Source organism: Piliocolobus tephrosceles, chromosome 7 (assembly GCF_002776525.5).
Source record: "Piliocolobus tephrosceles isolate RC106 chromosome 7, ASM277652v3, whole genome shotgun sequence".
NCBI classification, from domain to species: Eukaryota; Metazoa; Chordata; class Mammalia; order Primates; family Cercopithecidae; genus Piliocolobus; species Piliocolobus tephrosceles.
In genome coordinates this window covers 98543747-98545580 of record NC_045440.1, presented here as the reverse complement: position 1 = coordinate 98545580, position 1834 = coordinate 98543747, and positions in this window count along the sequence as shown.

Sequence of the window (1834 nt, the reverse complement as noted above, 5' to 3'; positions counted from 1 at the left end):
GCTGGAGTGCAGTGGCCGGATCTCAGCTCACTGCAAGCTCCACCTCCTGGGTTTACGCCATTCTCCTGCCTCAGCCTCCCAAGTAGCTGGGACTACAGGCGCCCGCCAGGTCGCCCGGCTAGTTTTTTGTGTTTTTTAGTAGAGACAGGGTTTCACCGTGTTAGCCAGGATGGTCTCGATCTCCTGACCTCGTGATCCGCCCGTCTCGGCCTCCCAAAGTGCTGGGATTACAGGCTTGAGCCACCGCGCCCGGCCTTCCCTTATCTTTTTGATGGTAAAGATAATTATCAATAAATACTAAGGGAACTCAGAGGCCGGTGCCGGCGTGGGTCCTCTGAAAGCTGAGCGCCGGTCCCCTGGGCCCCGCTTTTCTTTCTCTATGCTTTGTCTCTGTGTCTTATTTCTTTTCTCAAGTCTCTCTTTCCACCTAACGAGAAGCACCCACAGGTGTGGAGGGGCAGGCCACCCCTTCAATCCTGGAGCCAACCAATCAGCCCTCCAGATTCACTGGCCACCCCTCCCTACCCACCAAATTATTCTTTAAAACCCTGATCAAGGCCGGTCGCAGTGGGTCACTCCTGTAATCGCAGCACTTTGGGAGGCCGATGCGGGTGGATCACCCGAGGTCAGGAGTTTGAGACCAACCTAACCAGCATGGCGAAACCCCGTCTCTACTAATAATACAAAAATTAGCCTGGCGTGGTGGCGGGCACCTGTAATCCTGGCTACTTGGGAGGCTGAGACATGAGAATAGGGAGGCTGAGCCATGAGAATAGCTTGAACCCGGGAGGCAAAGGTTGCAGGGAGCCGAGATCACACCACTGCACTCCAGCCTGGGGAACAGGGCGAGGACTCCGTCTCAAAACAAACAAACAAAAACAAACCCTGACTTTCCACCAGCCTTCCACGCAATCAATTCTGCATGAATTATTCTTTATTGCAATTCTCCTGTTTTGATAAATCGGCTCTGACTAGGCAGCGGGCAAGGTGAACCCCTTGAGCAGTTATACTGAGGCTTCCCAAGGAACTTAGTCACAGTTGGGTTATTCTTTTCATTTTTTTGTGGGGGGGTGGGGTGGGTGGTATTATTTTCAAACAACCACATATTTAACTGACATACTGATTGCAATAGTAGAGTTACTTAGAAAAGTCACCTGGTTGGCCGGATGTGGTGGCTCATACCTGTAATCCCAGCACTTTGGGAGGCAGAGGTGGGCGATCACGAGGTTAGAAGATTAAGACCAGGCCAGCGCGGTGGCTCAAGCCTGTAATCCCAGCACTTTGGGAGGCCGAGACGGGCGGATCACGAGGTCAGGAGATCGAGACCATCCTGGCTAACACGGTGAAACCCCGTCTCTACTAAAAATACAAAAACTAGCCGGGCGAGGTGGCGGCGCCTGTAGTCCCAGCTACTTGGGAGACTGAGGCAGGAGAATGGCGTAAACCCGGGAGGCGGAGCTTGCAGTGAGCTGAGATCCGGCCACTGCACTCCAGTCAGGGCGACAGAGCAAGACTCCGCCTCAAAAAAAAAAAAAGAAGATTAAGACCATCCTGACCAACATGGTGAAACCCCGTCTCTACCAAAAATACAAAAAAATTAGCCGAGGCCGGGCGCGGTGGCTCAAGCCTGTAATCCCAGCACTTTGGGAGGCCGAGACGGGCGGATCATGAGGTCAGGAGATCGAGACCATCCTGGCTAACACGGTGAAACCCCGTCTCTACTAAAAATACAAAAAACTAGCCGGGCGAGGTGGTGGGCGCCTGTAGTCCCAGCTACTCCGGAGGCTGAGGCAGGAGAATGGCGTGAACCCGGGAGGCGGAGCTTGCAGTGAGC